This window comes from Motacilla alba, chromosome 1, assembly GCF_015832195.1.
Source record: "Motacilla alba alba isolate MOTALB_02 chromosome 1, Motacilla_alba_V1.0_pri, whole genome shotgun sequence".
Lineage (NCBI taxonomy): Eukaryota > Metazoa > Chordata > Aves > Passeriformes > Motacillidae > Motacilla > Motacilla alba.
This window is the reverse complement of record NC_052016.1, coordinates 46,778,192-46,797,145: the sequence shown is the minus strand read 5'-3', so window position 1 is coordinate 46,797,145 and position 18,954 is coordinate 46,778,192. Positions and strand designations below refer to the sequence as shown.

Sequence of the window (18,954 nt, the reverse complement as noted above, 5' to 3'; positions counted from 1 at the left end):
AAGGGTTGCGTCAAGTTAATTGTTCATGGGTCTTTAGTCTTCCAATCTCTATTGCTTAAAGCTTCTCCTTCTACCAGGATTGTACTTCTGTTTCATCCATGCCTCTCATCTTCTTACAGCAAACATCCTTTATGGTTTGCCGGTGGCATCAGCCTTGACATGTCATTTGTCCTCATCTCCCAGAAATCACCTTTGCCTGCTCCTACACTCTTTCTATCCATGTGGCCTCTGCCTGTTTTCATGGATGTCCTTTCATGGTTATGGGCTGAGTACAAGACTGTGGATAGGTCTTGACTAGTGAAATAATTTTAATTTTTTATTTAAATTCGTGCTTCATTCCATCACTAAGACTTTATATCATCTGAAGCAGAGGTAGTTATCATATAATTTCAAGTCTGCTTTTCCTTTTGTCAATCCTACACCTCCTTGTCTGTGGGCCAGACCTCTGGAAGCAGTCACTGTGTAATATAGAGTTCCCAGTTCAGCAAAGTACTTGGCCTTAGGATTAACTTAAAGCATCTACTTAAGACATATGCTTATGTGCTTTGATGAATGCTTTGCCAATTTCTGTGTCTTGCTGGGAAAAGTTACAACTATAATGTGCCAAGAACTTGACTATTAGGCAGTCGTTAATGAATATAACAACGTGAAACATTTGCTTTTCCAAATAAACTTTTGCTATACCTTCTCTTTTCGGCATGGAATTTCATAACAAGGAAATTTACGTGATTATTAACTGCTGAACTTAGTTATGCCACCTAATAATCATGTGACAGATATCTATATAATTGCAAAGGAATAAACTGCAGAGAAAGACAATGAAGGATGGAGAAATAATAAAGTGAGATGACTTTTCCACTTTGATTGACATCACTCCAGCATAGCCAGTGCCAAACCTGTGTAACCGAGGAGAATCCAAATAACATTATTTAGAATTTTGGAGTCCAAGCTGAACAAACGTGCAGATTTTGTTCCAGCAAAGACTTGTAGAATGCAAGTATTTCCATCAGAAGATACTGCAGGAAAAGAAAGAAAATAATTTTATCCACTTGCTTACAGAGAGGAAGAAAGTGAGATGAAATTTCCATTTTTTCCTTTGCATGGGTTACCTGTGGGGCTAAGTTGGTGGGAATGTTGTGCTCTTGATGAAAGGCTGGATCCTCACTCGAGCCCTGCTCTGCTTAATTCACATCCACTGGGGAATACTGATGATGCTTCCTCCTTTATTCCCATGAACCAGCCCACAGAACAAAGCAATGATAAAGAGCAGGTACCTAACTTTTTTAGTCTGGACTGGCTGCTGCTTTTCACTGTAGTGGGACAAGGGAGAAGTCAGAGTCAGCTGGAAGAGCCTCGTGCCACAGCTGTTTCGGGGACCATTCCTCTAGTTCAGATTACGTGTTCCAGTGCCCTGCAGAGGAAAATGGATATTTTTGTCTTTCACTGATCTTTGCTCCAACAGCCAATGCTCTAAATGAACAGAACAAGTAAAATGCTCATCTTAAGATTATGTTCTCCCTAGTGCATGGGAAAGAAATCAACAAAAGGAAGGTAGTGTCGTGTCTCTTAGAATATTGTCCTCCCCAGAATATCTGATGGAAAACAGAATCCCCTGGACATACAAACTAAGTCAAGCATTACAAACATCAAATGCAGGAGGAAAAAAGGAAATACGTCATAATGACAGACCTGAATACTAGCAGATACTCTTCCATGGTGGTGATTGCTTAGAGCAATATATGGTGGTGTGACAGGAGTGTTGGAAGTACTGGTAGCACATTTATAGAAGGCAATGCAATGAGTCTCTTGGTGTTATGAGTCTTTGCTGACCCTAAAAAGAATCTGTGGACAAGAAATAAACCACTGGATGTCTAGATTTTATTACCTAGGAAGCACCAGTTTTCCCTGAGGTCTTTAAATTTTATTTTTGTAGAAAAAGTGAGGAAATTAGGTGCAAAAGTTCTTGCAACAGCGGTGACTAAGCAGCTTTCAGTCACAGAAATGGTGAAAAAGCTGTGCAAGAGAAGATTAAATTGTAAAATTCAGCAAAGGTACAGAATTTGGCATTAAATATAGGAAAATGTATTTTTTTTTAAATTCTCTGGCACAAGAGTGCTAATTCTGAGAGGTCCTCTGAGGTGACTTTCAACCTCCTCCATACTGTGTACAGATTTAGGCGTGCTGGGGAGGTCTGTATCAGAAATTGGCGTGGTGATTCACTCGAGTTGGAAAACTGTGTTCTTTTCTTTAGGATGCACAGAGCACCCCACTGCTACAAACTCTCTCCAGAACTGACCCAACACAGACCTTCCCAAAGACACGATGTAGTTCAGTTTCCCACGGTGGATCAGAAAAAAAATCCAAAAGGTCTGAAAAACTGAGTACGATGATGAGTAGGGCCCAAGGTAAGATAATCAATCTGCATCCCCTGATTGACCTGGTTTGATCCTGGGCATCTGAAGGTTCCTTTCCAGGTGCTGCCAGTTATGGAGAAGACTTGCCCTCATGTATAGCAAGCCCTCCAGAGAACATCTTCGTTTTCAATACGACTTTGAGCTTTTTCTGGAAGGCCTGGTCTGGGCACCTGCTAATGCAAAGGGCAAGACCTAGGAAATACTACAAGATGTTCCCCATTGAAGAGTGGAAAGCTTGAAAGCCCTCTTCTATTCAGGGTGTTTGAGACCTTGACGTTTCTGCCTTGCAAGCATCTGGCATGTAGCAGGTGTTTTGGGATATCTTGTTTCTTGCAGGTGGCCTCCAAGGCTTGAATCCAAGATGTGAACCCTGAAACCTAACCCAGATTTCTCAGATGTTGGCTCAATAAATGAGAGAGAAATCAGAATGGCAGGATGAATGCTAGCAGAAACATGGCTGGGATACCTGAAAAGCAGACTGGCCAGCAGGTTAAGGGAGGGGATTCTCCTCCCCTGCTCTGGTGACACCCCACCTGGAATGCTGTGTCCAGATCTGGGGGCCCCAGCACAAGAAGGATGTGGACCTGTTGAGTGAATCCAGAGGAGGTCTCAGAGTTGATGAGAGGGCTGGAGCACCTCTCCAGCGAGGACAGGATGAGAGAGAGTTTGGTTTGTTTGATCTGGACAATGGAAGGCTCCAGAGAGGAACAAATTGGGCCCTTTCAGTACTTAAGGGTGGCCTATAAGAAAGATGGGGGTCAAGGAGAATATTTTCACTCTCTAACTACAAAATTTGTCTGTGAGAAGAGTGCGGAGCAGGGTTTTCATTCCCTGTAGATTGATGATGCTTTTGTGCTGTGTTTCAGTGCGGGTATTTTGCTATATCTGAGAAGCCTGTTTTTGCTTATTCACCTTATTCTCCTATATTATGATTTGGGATGAGAAATTTGCTTTCACCTCAGATTGTCAATGACTCAGGGGAGAAGAGTCGCCTTCCTCTATAGTGTGAGGTATTGTTTGCTTAGAAGTGCTGGCCTGATTTTTATGTAACATATCCCTGCCTTTGGAGGGACACATCATTTGTTTGTCCTTCTACCTCACTCTGGCCAACAAGACCTGGCTTTTCACTAGGACTAAAATTTGGTGGCAATGGCTTGCTCCATGGCTTGCAGTGTGGCTTGCAGCATGGGAGCACACAGCATCTGTGACTGATGGGTCAGGGTGGTGTGGGTGTGATCATACCCATGCAAGAGTCATCGCATGGAGCTGAGCTCCAAAACAAGCTGCAGGACTGATCCATTCACAGGCTACACAAGAAATTTGTGCCGCAGCCACTTCTCCCTGAACATCTCCGTAGCTGCTTCTTGCCCAGGAAGACAGCAGTCCGTCTCTCTATAGTACCAAGCTCACACTGGAAACCTGAGTGAACAAAAAAATATTTCCTAGGGAAGAGATTTCTCTGGAAGGTTTCTGACAGAGAAATATGAAGGTAAAACCCTGGTGTCATGCCTTTACTGAAAAATAATCTTGACTGCTGATAGTAGCTGCGTAAACCTACTTAAATTAGAGAACAGTGAAGCATCTTTATTTTCCTCTCTTTCATAACAGAACATTTAGCCCCCCCCAAATTTCCAAGTGAGTCACTGAAACCGAGCAGCTTTCAAAGGAACCACCATGAAGTTTGCAGCAAGTGAAAGCAGCCAAAAAATGAGATAAGGGTGAGGCATTTCGTGCTCATAACACAGTCAAGCACCACGAGTCAGCTCGTGTTCATGTTGCGTTCATGTGGGAGACTATAAAACATAGTGCGGTTTTATGGATTGAATGAAACAGGAGGCTTTAGAACTACACACAGGCTCTAAGCCTCTTAGCTCATAACTTTATTTACATCAAAAATATTTCTTCTTAAAAGTACACAGCTATTAGATGGCTTTGTCAAAACATACATTACCAGGCTGCAGAAATGTAAGAAGAAGACATTGATATTTTTTTACAGTTGGAGTAAATAACTGAACGTGAATAAGGGTGGTGAATTCTTAATCCTTGTACTTTTTGTATCAAAATTGTACATCTCCTTAAAACAAATTATCTTCATTATCCAATGAAGATTTATACCACAATGTATAATAAAATAATGAATACAGCCGTTTGCCATGTTTTAGCCTGCAGCTCAGATTTTATAGTTTTACCTTGCCTTAAATCCTATAATTTTTACAGCAGGACAAGATTCCTCAGCATGCTTTGAATGCCAACATGTGTGAGATCAGATCCAAATCTCACTTAAATTAGCGTGAGCAATTTCAATAACTTTGGTGTTCTAGGGAAGAGACCCTCACACTAAGAATATGACGCTCAAGCTATTTCATCTTGCATGACTTTATAGAGATAAGGGCATGATCAGTAACAAGGAATCTTGGTTTTTCTTTTTTTTTTTTTTTGGCTAGTGTTGGCAACAGCTTTGTGAATGGCCTGAGAAAGCCAGAATCTCAGTGCCTACCTACCAGAAAGAGGAGGGGCTGTGGGAAGTGCTGCAAAGGCTCTGATGAATGGTGTTTACAGCATCACCCTCCTCTTGATTGCTATGAAAGCTTAAGTGTATCCTTACGTTGGTAAGGCTGATTGCTGTTTTTTGAAGAATGTCATGGGAGCAGAGCTAAAGAAGCCCTTTGAAATGTCCAAACCAGAGCGTGGTGTCCTCACCACCACGAAATGAGACAACTGCAACAAATATACATCTCATGGTCACCAAAAAGGGCGTCCTGTCTTTTTTTCATCTTCTCCCTTGCTTCTGTACCTATGGCAACAAGTGTCACACTGCAAACAGCCAAATCAGATTGCTGAGCCACCCCAAAAAAATCCACTTCTTTTTGTTGGGTTAATTCTTTAGATGTTTCCTGAGCTGGTTTAGCTCACAGAGGACTTGCAGGAATGCTCACAAAAAAGAGATGGGACTGTGGGGTTGGAGACATGAACCTGTGGAGCATATCAGTTTACCTCCAGAGACACAAGGAAAGACTCATGCTTGAAGACCTCTTTTTCCAGCTATATTGATTATTCTTGATACAAGACGATACCTCTCCCTACAAACTTGTGTGCTTTATCCTTCGACCATCACAACTGCAATATGACTGCTCAACAATGCACACATTGATCCCTTTAGTCATTAAAGGAAATCCCCAAGAGCCATCCTGGACTGAATAACCTCTGTGAAGCCCTCTGGAAAGGCTAGTTATTACGTGGAGTGGACAATAAAGGGAAATGAGGTTTATGTTTGCTTATCCAAAAGGCCAGGGAGAGTTCATAGATTATTCTTTGCACAGATAAGCTAGATGTAATGTAAACATTCCTCCCTGGAAAGTATCTGCTGTTTGTTTTCCTAACTTTAACCATGTGGCTAGCAAAAGCAGAATAAATGAAATAAAAGACAGGCATTTTCATAATAAAAAAGCCAGTGTCTTTGAAAACTCATGTTACTGTTCCCTGAAAAAAACCTGAAAATTAGAGTTGTCTTTTCTACTCAGTGCATGAAACATGTACTGATGTGACTGCAAACCTTTATTGTAAGTGAAAAATGGTGAGATTTCAAGCCTATCCCAATAGATATTCTTCATTACACTAGAGCAGAGCAACCTGCTCATTTTAGTTAAAACACAACTCAATGTCCTTTATTTGGACAATACTGAAGTTATAATGGGTTTTCAATGAAAGTAATAGATATTTGTCCACAGGGGAGCTGGAGGATTGGAGGGAAATGTGCTAATGCTTTCCAATTCTGCTATAGAAAATGCAAAAATCCCTGATGAATATAAATTAGCATAGCGTGTCTCTTAAAACTCTCACCCACTACCCATCTGTATCTCTAGGTTCATAAATATTTGAGGAGAAAAACCTCTCTGTCCTCTCCACCAAAGCTGTTTACAGATTATTTCAAATCAACTTGTGATTAATTAGTTTTCTCTTCACTGTCTTTCAAATGTGAGTAAACGTAACAATTTATATCACCAAAGTCTCAGCTCTCCATAGTCTGTTGTCCTACTCCACCTGAGTATTTGAGAGCTAACAAGTGTGGGTTTTCACAATTAATCCTCCTTGATAAAACTCTCCACTCCCATGAATAAAGCTTGAATTTCTCTTTTTTCATCAAAAATTGCAGCACATTGTAGAAGAGTTGGAAAGACAGGGCTGGATGAGGGATAAGAGGACTGGCCCAGAATGACGACCTGGCTGTTGGAGCTGCTCTGATGCCACGATGTAGTGATATTTGTGATAGCTGCCGTTTCTATGGCAACATGACAGCACGATTTACCACAGCAACAGGGAGAGCAAAGGCAAAGCTTTTGTTTAACTTCAGTACCATGAGCTATTTGTTGATATTGGGAAGGAGGGAGGGAGAAGTCCTACAGCTTCCAATTAAGCACATTGCTCAGCACACATCTTAAATATAAAGAGAAGTCAGTAAAGGGGACCATGGTGCTCATGTCTCCCTTCTGTGCCCCTGGAGTTTGCACATATGTGCCAACACGGCACTCAATTCCCTACAATCAGAGCATAGCAGACTTCTCTGGGCAGACCACAATGCCCATCCATCAGCCAGCTCAGGACAGCGGCTCAGCCCAGGTCACCGAGCAGAGTCAGGGGCGGCTGCTGGCTCAGCCTCCACACTGGGCTGGCTCTCTAGACAGTGGCTGCAGGTTGAAGGTCACATGAGTCACCAGCCCAGGGTGGCTTCTGGAGTATGTCAGCAGAGGAGTGTCTAGCAGTGCCAGTGAGCAGGAGGAACAACAAAATTCTCGGGAAGTCCAATAACAAACTTTTAGTTACAAACTTTATAACATTAAGGTAGAGCAAGGCTCTTGGTAAATTTTAAAATGTAGCCATTTTGGTTAGAAATGCAACAATATAAAAGCACCAAAAAATCACTTATGAAAACATATCAGGGAAAAGAAAGAAAATATAAAACTGGAAAGGTACATAGTCACTACCCATGGGTCACATGACCAGACTGCATTGGTTGAAATTATGGCCTTGATCCATCAGGGATCCATGGCCTTTCCCTAGGCAGAAAGACAAAACAAATTCCAGAGCTCCAAGCCCTGGGGGGTACAGGACCCCTGTGCTACCTTGGTTTTTCCAGGCTACCAAGGTTGAGAACAACTCTTTGAGATTACATTTTCATGGAAAAAAGTACAACTAGTGCCAAATCTTGATCCATCAGGGGTGGGGGAAACCCACAAAACATGAAGTCTGGTGGCGTTTTATTATGTTCTGGCTCAATGGGAATTCCCAGTTACCTCCTCTAGGGAGATTTACACTGGATGATGTAATGCTGTGGATCACAGGACACTTCAGGAGTCTTTGACACCTTCAAAGACACCACAGCTGCCTGTTACATGTAGTTGAGTCAATTTTGGCCCACGAGAAGAGATGAACTCCTTCAGGCTGAACATCCTGGTACTTCTCTGGTGGGGACTTTTCACAGCTGAGTCACTAGTGTAAGGACTTCAGCATGATAAAAAAGCAATACTTCACTTAAACTGATTTGCCTCTTCTCAACCTCTTCCATTATCTTTTTCAACACCGCGCCGTAGCCTCTGCTGGTGGCTGTGCACCCCTCTGCACCTGCACGGATTCTTTACGCATCGCTAGCAAAGCACCCTGCTGATTGTTTAAGCCATTAACCATTAACAATCTAGTCTCTCACTGATGCCTTAATCTTTTTTTTTTTCTGTGTAACTAACATGTACATCATCAATAAATAGCTTTGTTGGAATGACAGAAAGCTTGGGGATAATTATAGGGAAGAACTTTCCTCTTTACCTTTGTTCTACCTTGCAATTATGGAAGAGTGTTTATCTATTCTTTTAATCTGCACCAGCTCTTATTCCATAAGAATAAGTGGTGTGTGCTGCTGGAGTGCATTTGTAAAACAAAATTAGCAAAGAGGACACAGATGTTGCTTTCCATTCTCTTTTTAGCCATACAAATTATAAACAATGTCTCTTCATATTAAGATACACTTTTCTGTCTCATATTGGTTTTAGAGCTGATTCTTTCAGTATGTTTTCTGCTTGGAGCTGCCTGTTCTTGCTTAAATATCCCCACAACTGTACACCATCTGAAAATAATGTTGCTTTCACATTCAGCACACATATCTCAAATCCATATGTACATTACTGAACCTCTGTGAGGACAGAAGAATTAATAACATTGTACAGGGTCACAAAAAATGACCAGCACATTTCTCACTGAAGTCTACACTGAGTCATCAAGTATACTTTGGCTTGTGTATAATGAGGTAACAGGTAGCAGCCCCTAGAGCAAAAGTGCCTTCACTGCTGTGAACTTACTTTGTTCATGTTAATGAAGAGTCCAAGAGCTGATGAAGTTGAGTTGTTTTTCCATAACAATTTATTGCAAATAATTATCTTCTACTGGAATACATGGTATTCAAAAGCCTTAATGCAGATTCCATATCACACAGATTTTAAACTTTTTTTTCTGTCCAAGATCAAAAGAAATTATCCATATTTCTGGTATCATCTTTTATAACATGGATATGCCATTCTGACTTCTGTCAAATTTTGATTTGCTTGACTGTGGCTGATCTGCAGATAAGAAGATGTATTTAAGGTGAGTGCTTTTTTTCCTTAAAAATATATGTAACTAGCTCACATTAGCTTTAATTTAATTTATGTGCTCCACCAAACATATGTTTTAAGACAAATACATTATTTTAAGGCAAACAGTTTTAAGACCATTCCTCTCAGCTTCTGAGTAGACATCAACAGATAACAGCACAACAACAGTGTGCATGCATGGGGGAGGGGGCGCTAGAATTGCCCCAAACTGGACGAAGTTTATCATGAAACTGTGAACAGCTGTTGTTAAGGCTCATTCTGAGCAGAAGAATGCACCTCCTGGTGCTTCTGTTCATTCAGAACATTTCTGTGCCACATGGGGTCCATCACGCTGACTGCCTTGCCTATGGGCTGTGTGGCCAGTAAGACAGAGCAAGCTTTATGTTGAACAGTGAGATGTCTTGAGTCAGCATGTCATATGCAATTAAAAATTATGGACTTGAGTGGCAAAAATTAATTTAGGATACTACAGATTGACGATAAAAATTTCCTTCAACAGCGACATCATACAAAAAAAATTATCATCCTGCTTGATCATTTGCTTGTTGGCTGTTGTTGTTTTAATCTGGGGAGCAGGATATTATTTGGGACTTTGACACATTATATAGTGGGACTTGAACTGGATTTTTGAGACTTTTTGGGGGAATCATATTGCAATTTGGGTTTTTTGTGAGGGCATCGGTCTGTAACAGATCTTAGAGCTGGGAGTACAGTCTCATGTTTGGGAAACTGAAGAGATTGACTGAGAATAGACCAGAGGCAAAAAATAATCTTCCTGATGGACTGTGATGGATTTATCTGTGTTATCAATGTTGAAGTTAGTGCAACAGAAAAACCAGCAATCATGAAATAATTTTGGAGAAAAGTTTAATTTTACCTTTCCACTTGTAAGCAGCATACTTCAGTTGTAAAATTGCAGAAAACACTTTAAAGGAAATCATAACCTGAGAGTAGTTTCAACTTCATTTTTTGAAGCGCAAGACTTTTTCTTGCACGGCCTATGATTTCTCTCCAAGTTTGGCAAGACAAAGACCCAAAGCAGCCATTTTATAACCAACAGCTGCCTCTTCCTAGTCCAGCTGGCAAGCACCTTCACCTCTGCCTTTATATTTTTTTATTGCTGATAGGTTTTGTCTCATTATGTCTCCTGAAAACAATTAGAGAGTTGTCAAATGGCAGCCCTTCCAGTTTGTGTTGGGGCTGGACTCTGGTGAAAGGTCAAACCGTTTCTAGTCATCCCCTCTCACATACAGCCTTCCTTTAAAACAGACCTCAAAAAATAATCCAACGCAGGCAAGACATTTGAAGCTGCCTTATATGACGGAGCATTCATTACATGTGTATATGTGTGAGTTTATACAGGTCTCCTCATGAGGAGAGATCAGGAGCTGGAAGAGGTCCAGCTGGTGCCTTGTGCATCTTGTCATGGTTTAGTCAGTTCCTTCCCCTGGGTCTTCCTCCTGTCCCTCTTTTACTTCATTTCAATCTCTAAGCCTTATGCTTTTCCAGCTTCTATCATATGATAGAAGCTGGGAAAGCATAAGGCTTAGAGATTTTTCACTTCACTTTTCACTTTCACTGCCAACCTTTGGCTGAGATGTGCTGGGCCTCAGAATCATCTATCCTTCTACATCAACTCTCTAGGAAGCTGATACGCCTGACTCCCACACAAACATCTGTCTTGCAGCCATCTGGAGACAGAAGAGAGATGGCACCAGCCACAGCTCTCTGAAAGTGATGGATTCGTAGACAAGGGTACTGAAAGCAGTGGAACAGCACAGGGCTTGCAAACATTTCATCACAGCACAGCATGAGGTACTGCTCCCCTTTGTAAAGACCAGGAATTTGTCACTTGCTTAGAACAGTTTATCAAAGAACCAGCAATGGAGTTTTTTTTCATTGCATAGCTCAGCCCAATGTCATGGCCAGTCTTTTATTGCCACTTATATTTTTTAGCATTAGGAGTTAGCAACCAAAAGGTAGGGTTTTAATATACAAATAAGGGACCCAAGAAACATGTTCAGTGCCTGCCTCTGTGCAGATTTCTGTCAAGCTTTTTAAGGAGGTGTGTCCAGGTCCTCAACATTTTTCCATATTTTGTTTCAGCAGCTGGGATAAAACCCGCAGTCCTACTGAGGCTTCAGCATTGACTTCAGCACAGAGAGGGTTTCATTTTCTGTGTGTCGAAACCACAGCTGAACATCTGGAAAATAAGGGACTTTTCACTCCTATTTTGTTTTTTAGATCATCAACTATTCAAGGCATTTTCTTACTAACTAATACAACAAAAGCTTGCCCCAGATCAGTCCACAAGGGAATAGATTGTTATTTATGCTACTTCTGACAGGCCGGCAAAGAGAACACTTAACACTTTAGGTAATGAAGAGGTGACAACAGGTGACTACTTCAATTTGCTTAACATGGAAATTTTCAAAAAGTGTAAAAGAATCATTCCCTAAATACTCATTTTGTTCAGTAAGTGTATTAGAAGGATAAGAGCAAAATCTGACCTGTGTGTGTGGGCATGCAGGCATGCACACACATGGACATGCGTGCCTTGGAATCTGTTTGCAGTACCATAATGAAGCAACCTCCTGGAGCTGAGCTCTCCTGAGATCCTCAGGGGAAATACTGACTCTGCCCTTTCCAATCTGCTGAGAAGAAACATTTCATTTTTGAGTCTGGCTCAGGGAAAGGGCTGATAGCAGCTGTACTGAAGAGCCTGCCTTTTGAATAAACACTGACTTGCTTATCCAAAAGGCAGTAAAATCACCTTTGGTTTGATGGATCCAGCTGCAACACTGAGTAATGAGTTGAAAAATAACATTGTACAGACCTGTCAAGGCACCTCTGCATGATCAGACTCAGCATTACACAAGTTGACAGCAGTCTGTGGTGGGAAGTTACCCACTGACAAACTTTTTCAAACCAAGTCAGCTCCTGGCTCATATAATACAAGTTACAATTGTCTCCCTTAATCCTCTCTGAGAGTGGTTTATCTGTAAACCATTGGAAGTGCTTCTTGAGCTTTTTCAGCTTTGATCTCCGCATTATGACAGCTGTGACCTGGGCTGTGTGGAAACTGTGGCTTACAGGGCTGCAGAGATGCTCAGCACAGCCCATCTGTCCTGGCTGGGAGATGCTGCTTGGGGTTCAGGGACACTGCTGAGCTTGCTGCTGCAGTAGCACCCAGTGTGGGCTGAGGCCACTCTAACCACACCATGTGCACAATGGTGGTGCTTCAAACAACACTTGACACTTATTTTTGACTTGCCCTTCTCTCCAGGGCCATAAATGTGGTAAATGGCTGCCTCTCTCTACAGCCAAAACCAGCAAGCCCAGAAGCAGGACAGCATTTGCGCATCTCTCATACACCTACGTGAAATGCTGCTACGGGTGTGCTGCAGTTCACATATTTAGGTGAGCTACTTGCTGCTGCTGCGCTGCAGAATAACATTAACACGAGGCCCTTCTGGGCTCTGGGCAGTGCTGGATCCTGCTGGTGTGTGCTGAGGCAGCTGAGCTGGGGCAGTCCAGCTCAGCGAGATGCCAAAGCTATCAGCGCTGCTGGAGCATCAGGAAGTTGTGGCTGTGTTTCCATCAGCTGTGTGCAGCTGGGGACGGACATTGCTGGGCTGTGCCCTGCTGGTCACCATCCCCATCCTTGCTCTGCTCTTCCGGCTGGGTGCTGCAGGACAGTGACATGTTGGGGAGGGCACTGCCCTGTCCCTCACCATTGCCCTTGGAGCCCGGCTGGCCTGTCCTCTACTGTCAAGGTGCAGTTTTGGTGGAAACACTCTTTCCCTTTTTAAAAACACCAGACAGTTCCTTATGAGCCTGCCAAGCAGGTGTGGGTGAAAAGCAATGCTGCGCTGTAGACATGACTGCAGCATGCACCCAGGCTCCTGGCAACATGCCCTGGCATGTGTCCTGACCAGAGCAGCAAAGCAAACAGGGACTTGGAGAAAGGCTGGTGTGCCTGCCTGTGAACTGATCCCCTTTTCCAAGTGCAGAAAAATATGTAAAGACCAGAAAGTTGACTCAATAAAAAAGTATTGCCTCTGTCTACAAAGCATGCCTTGTCTAGGTCCTTAAACTATCAAGGCTACAACAATATTATCAATAAATGCACCTGTATTTCACTGCATAGACATTTAATAAAAAACCCTTTTTATTTTGTGAGAGTTTCCTCCCTGCAGTGAAAGAAAAGTAATTCAAAACAGAGTCAGGAATAATAGGATACAGTCTGTGCAGAAAAGCCAAGGTGACCCTTTATATAATCTTTAAAACCTCAGAAAATTAGACATTTCTTCTGCCTTGTGAGGACTGAAGCCCTGATGACCTGATCCCTAATACAGATAACACACATAAGAAGTGTGAACATGACTTAAATTGATGATGGTACTCCACGTTAGGCTGTGCTGAAACATGCTAGGGCCCTGTGCAGTTGTAGTTTATAGAAGCTCATGTGATGGTTATTGTCTGTTATAAACATGCATGGACATGTTAAATGTGTTACACATGTTACAGAAAGTATCACAGATAGATGCAAGCCATTCATCTGTTAGTCTTTGTAAAAAAACACCAGAACTGAACATACCATGAAGGGTGACCCAGCTTGCCCTAGGATGAGGATGTTCTCACTGCACTTGTTTCAGATTAATTCTCTATATCTGTCAGCATATTTCAATGCTTGCTCACCAGTTGTCCTCTTAGCAGCCATCTAAACCTTTTGTGCTTACCTACTTGCTTTTGAGGGGAGGGATAATTTTCACTTGGCTTTACTGCAATGTCCCAAAAATACCCCCACTATCTATGTGCAGTCACACAGAGCTAGTCTGCAGAGCTGTGTGTGCAGAACAGAAGGCAGCATGGGGCAGAAACTTCCAGGCATTTCTGGGCAAGGTGGAACAGGTGCCAGGAGGAGCTCCTCACTTGCTCACTTCCCAGCAGCAGAGCTCTCTGCTGGCAGTGTGACAGCAAGCAGAGGAGCACCAGCATGGCCAGCACTGTGACTGTCCTTCATCCAGCTCCCAGGCACTGCTTATGCACAGGCTTTCTTATACTGACTGAGAAGCAGGTCCTGGACTCTCCTTTCCTGAGAAATCCCACCTCTCTCCAGCCCATTGCTGGTGTGCATTCTTGGGTTCCATCTTATTTAAGCCTGGTCTGGTCCCAGCATCCTGGGACCCAGCACAGTGTGCCATGTGATGTGGGAGCTGTGGGTTCAAAACCCCCAGGCATTCTAGAGTTTACATCTCCTGCTTCCTGGGGGTGTTTTGCAACACATGCTGTGAAAAAAACCCTGCCTCCATACTCTCAGATGGACTACAGGAAATGAAGATGCTCAGCCTCATCAACATATCTGAAGAAAGGTGAGATTTCAGAGACAACCAACTACTTAGCAGTGCTGCTTGCCTGAATCTTTGGTCAGTGTGTCAACTCTCATTTGGAGTTGCTGAACTTTAGTATCTCCCTCTCATGTACTGGTAAGAGACATGATTACACATCTGAATACTGGGGTGCCTATATCAGCTCTAGAAATCACTTGAGTGCTTAAAGCTTTAATGCTGCCATAAACATTTACCTCGAATGACTTCCATACAATGGGCAAACAGAGATCTATCCCTAGTCCCAGCTCCCTCCCCATCAGCCTGTCTTCACTAAATGGAGAACTTGGGACAATATTTTGTGTTTACTTGGGATCCTCTTAAACACTGGTGACCTCTTCCTTGGAGCCCAGCTAAAGCATCTCAGTGGTTGACACACAAGCACAGTACAGTCCAGGTTCTGAAGCTAGCCCTGCCTCAGGTGAGGCCAGAATATTTCCCATGGTCCCTACCAACTGCATTTTTCCCTCTGATCAATGAAGAAATGCCTATAGGCTGATTTAGTTGCAGAAATGATGCTGGGGACACACCGTGATGTCTGTGCACTGAAATGTCAAAGCAAAGACCAGATAAAAGTTCATTTGTGCTTCTGAGATTAAGGTCCAAGTTCTTTCTTTATTGTTACAAAATCCAAGAGCACTGTCAGCCAAATCCTGCTATGTAGGATATCAATATTATCACTGACAATAATATTACAAAGGCACGACCGATAAGGAAATGCCCAACTTCCACCCAAGTATTGATTGCTATTAATTTATTCTGGATATGCCAGTGTATTTGGAATAACTTGGTTTTTCTGGTTACTTGATAGATAATAAAATCCTCACCACTTTATTTTCTTTGCTTTTAAAGTATTTGTTATCAAAACCTGCAGAAAGCAAAATAGCCCTCACAGCTGTTAGGAGATCTGTGGACTGTGGAATCCCAGAGCACCGGGAATATCTCCCTGTCTGCTCTGGGGTGCCCTTAGCCCCAGTGGAGCACTGACTTTGACCCTCATTCATGGAGAAAGTTTCCTAGATTTCAAGATACACCGGAATCCACAAAAGTGTGAAATAGATTATAGAGAATAGTGTAGGTGTATCACTTGGTGAGAAATTTAGGTTTAAGGATTTTTAGTATGTTGTGGATGGAAGCAAGATGGAGGGCACAGGGTGTCATCCTGGGTTTCATCTTCATGCTTCTTCTTCTTCTTCATGGGTTTGGGTGGCATTTTGTAATTTGGCAGAAAAGTCTGCATTGCGGGCTCTTTGGGATCAGTTATTGGGTTAAAAGGGCAAATAATCTAGGTGTCAGTTCTTAATTGGATAGTTTAGTCTTAAAAGACCTTGTAAGAAGAGATTGTTAGCCATTTTGTGCCTTCTAATGAAAAGGTGCTGAACTCACAATACTGAGACTGTTTTACTGATAAGAAATAATAAACACTTCAGTCCGAACACGAATTGCTGTCTCAAGTGCCTTCAATCCAGACCCGGAGAAACTGACAACTGGAACCCCCCCAGTGGACATGCAAAAATTAAAAAAAAAAAAAAAAAAAAAAAAAGTTTTGCAAAGTGCCCCTGCCCTATACATCCCAGATATAGCATCAGCACCAAATTTATCTTGTCCTGCCTCTTCCCTGGGAAATATCTGCCAGGGACCCACACCTGTGTGTAGTAACATAGTGCTCACTCACATACCCCTGTTTGTCAAAGCTGCAGCAAGGTGGAAGGGGAGATGTCATCTCTCCAGTAATTCCAAGGTTCAGAGATTAACAACCACACCTTGAAATACCATCTTCTCAGGAGCCAGGCAGCCAGTCAGAATCCTGGAGCATGCTTTCCTGTGTGGTCAGCATGCAACTCTGATTTATGAGCGAGGGCTGCATTTTGATCACAGATGCCTGCCTGGTTTTGACAGCACGCTCTCATTGCTGTTTAAATGAAAGATGAATGGTATGTTATACTGCTGGTAACCAGGAAAACTGTGATAGAATGTGAAGTGATCAAGAGACAGAAGTTATTCTCCATTGCAAAATCCTGTCTGGCAGGCTTGTGGGATGCTATCGTCTACCGGAGATGTAATTCCAACACCATACTGGGGCAGGAGCCAGAACTGAGGTCCCTCTGGAAAGCAGAGGGCAAAGCAAACAGGCAGCCTGGCAGCCTTTCCTGAGTAAGCACAAGGAGGCAGGTTGTAGAGATGTTTTTTAACAAAGAAAGAGTGAGAGATCTGAGACAGGAAAGCCAAGTTTTGGAAACAAGTACAGTGTGTCCTCAAAATCAGTAAACATCATTAAGATGATTTAATGATTTTGAATCTGTACATGCTACCTTCCTTCTGGCCAGACTGTACCTGCGTGGCTCCCGTGTTCCTACAAGAAACTGGGAACTACTTTGTCTTTTGCATCCGTCCTTCTCATGGTTTTTTCCCCTTCAGTTTCCAGCCAGTGTGCACATTCTTCCCCCTCCCTCTAAAGAAGTCTCCATAAGAGCTTTCTGGCCCTACAGCAACAAGCACAGAAGTAAGAGATGGTCTCAGAGCAGAGATAAGAGGTCCCACAGAATGCTCCAGCTCCATCAAAGTTATAAATAGTTATCCTGCTAAAGATGTTCCCAAAGACATGCTCAGCATGATAACACAAGGCTGAAAGCCAAGGGTGAGATAATACAGTAATTACTTTACCAACACAATATCTGAGCCAAATTAAGAATGCAAAGCAAAACTCTTAAAATTAAAACTGTTCATAGAACTTCAGAGGGTTCTGAACAGGATGGGAAGACACGTTTGCCCATTGCCTCACTATACTTCCATCACGATAACTTTCTTCTCATCAGGGAGGCACATTTACTAAAGGCCCAGGAAAGTCAACTCGGCATCAGGGAAGGGGAGGAAAAGCTTGTTCAGTTCTCACCCCATGTAGGCCTTTGGGTACTAAGCATTGATACCCTTGGGACGGCAGGAAAATGGTACCTGGATTGTGACTTAGGGCTGATGGTATTATGCTTTCGCAGGGATTGTTTTGGTTTTTCCTCTTTCTCATATTTCTACAGGTGTGTTGGAGAGAGTCACCACTTTGTAGTGGGTTTGGGTGGGCCCTGCAATGAGCAGGAGGATCATTCCATGCTCTTGTGTACAGAGTTCATGTCCTCATGAGTTGAAGATTGTCATCCTCTGGTTATACAACCTAAAGTAAATAGAATTGTGTCAACTGATAGCAACTGCAGGTCTGACCCAAGGCTTACACCTAACCTTAATGTTTGTAAAAGTAGGGGCTAGATGGACTCTTCCGGATTTCTAATTCTTCTCCAGCAGATAATGGCCAATCTGCTATGCAGTCTGTATTCTTAAGTGTTCTAGTACGAAAGATCAGGTAGGAAGATAAAACAAAAATTAACTTATGGACCTGCACAGGGTTTTTTTTCAAATGTGGGATCCACCTCAGGTGAGCATCCAGTAATTTGTTATTTCATTTAGATGCTCAAATTATATATTCCCTTATCTGAGTCCTCTGCAAAACATGAACCTCTAGGTGCACTTCAGCCATAGACACATTTTGCCCTTGGTCCTTGCAGCTTCTTTCCTGAGCCATTCTCCCAGAAGTGTCAGGTTGAAGAGGCTGGATCCAACCTCTGTTGTTGGCCTGGGGCATGACCCCATCCCTGTGCTTCCGGACTGGGAATTGAGGCATTGATCCTGGAGGTGGGAAGCACAGGTTTGAGGCTATAGGTTTCCACCCACACCCCAGTGTGCCCAAGCTGCCCACTGACAGACGGGGAAGCTGAGGGATGCATACGGATTCCAGTCGCCATCGGAATCTGTGCCCTGGGAAGTTTTGGGACTGACCAAACGAGTGAGGGGACATCAGTGATGGTGCTTTAGGGTGTCACCTGGGGCACAAGACAGTACTTTGTCCCAACATCAGGCCTGTGCCCATCTCCACAGGATGTTTCTCCATTCCCCATTTTCTCCTCTTCCATGAGCCATTCTGGGCAATATTTAATCCAAGTTCCTTAGCAAAGAAGAGTGAAATGACAGCAGCCTCAGAAGGCACCAGATGGAAGATGGACATTCCCACTATTTCTGTATGTATCCTCTGTGTTTCCATATTTTTCTCTGTGTTTTTTACTAGAGGAGGGTTACATTCTCCTGCTGCTCCCTCTGCTCTGGTGCTGAGCTGCTCCTGATCAAATCTCTGCAGAACTGGACTAGCTTTGCTTAGGGCATCATCACTCAAAAATCCCCAGTGGCTGATGAGACATTTCCAGGTATAATGTTACTTGCTGTTCAAGTTTTAGCACTCAAATTCCCACCAATGTGGGAAGAATTTAAAAAAAAAAGTAACAATTGAACATGTTTCTCTGTTTGCTTTAAAGATGTTTTCAAAAATGGGGTGTGGGAGTTATTTTGCTCACACTGAGTGGGTGCTGGAAAACGGTGACAACAGCTGAATTTTGAAAGACATCTGAGAAACACCAAAGGGGTCGTTGGCCAAGTCAGCCAGGAAGAGGCAGCAGTCAGGAAAGTGTGAGT

General features: G+C 42.8%; 1 long non-coding RNA gene across 1 annotated transcript; it reads right to left on the bottom strand.

The window, feature by feature from the left end:
* Window positions 1–10,941: 10,941 nt before the first annotated feature.
* Window positions 10,942–13,781, bottom strand: LOC119698072. Its single transcript, XR_005256056.1, has 2 exons — window positions 13,653–13,781; window positions 10,942–11,255 (listed from the first exon to the last, which is right to left on the bottom strand). It is a non-coding gene; the product is annotated as an uncharacterized LOC119698072 (long non-coding RNA).
* Between the last annotated feature and the right edge of the window lie 5,173 nt (window positions 13,782–18,954).